This window comes from Asparagus officinalis, chromosome 10, assembly GCF_001876935.1.
Source record: "Asparagus officinalis chromosome 10, Aspof.V1, whole genome shotgun sequence".
Lineage (NCBI taxonomy): Eukaryota > Viridiplantae > Streptophyta > Magnoliopsida > Asparagales > Asparagaceae > Asparagus > Asparagus officinalis.
This window is the reverse complement of record NC_033803.1, coordinates 23,025,991-23,026,887: the sequence shown is the minus strand read 5'-3', so window position 1 is coordinate 23,026,887 and position 897 is coordinate 23,025,991.

Sequence of the window (897 nt, the reverse complement as noted above, 5' to 3'; positions counted from 1 at the left end):
CACTTTTTTCCTTCTCTTTTTATTTCAGTTTGTACTCTTATTTGTGTGCATCATAACATGTTTGATATGATTTGCATCTGACTTTCTTGCTTAAAGCACAAAACTAGTCTCTAACTTGAAGTGACGCTAACATCTCCTTGTGCAATTTTTTCTCATTATTTAGTATTATTATTTATTGTTTTCTTATGCAATTACATGAGATCCAAATATGTGTGATCAATCTAATAATTTTGACTTCTCAAAGAAAAACTCTTTTATGTTCTTTATAAGTGCAAATGCACAAAACCATCCTGCACTATAAGATTGTGCACTAGTTATGTGAACTATTTTTATTATAGGAAACTTCTACATACTATCAAAAAAATTATTTATAAATTAAATATCATGAACTTTTTTTATAAAAAAAACTACCATGAAGTTCCTAATTAACCTACTGAAATTTACGTTATTACATTGAAGTTTTAAGTATTATCATAAAACTATCATATAGCTTTCTGAACATATTTGATATTTTTTCTGTTGATTTAAAAGTTTACGAAACCAAATAGAGTTATGAACTACCCGGGTACTCCAGTGAATATCACAAATTTATTCGTTAGCATACAGGTGTCTCTGATAGAAAATGGACTCTAGTTCCTGATTTTTTTTATTTTTTATAATAATTGTTTATGCTGAGAAAAACATGATGTGTTGATTTTGCTAGATTAAACTTGAGATTGATGGTCTTTCGATCATCCTCTTAACATATCTCTTAACGTAAATCTTAAAGATATGATATGATTTGATTCAATCATCTCTAATTAAACCGACTTCTATAGAACTAGGTTACATTGGAGCGAGACATGTATCAGAACTGAGGTTTGTTTGGATTTCATCGCTACCTCGGTCGAGCTTATT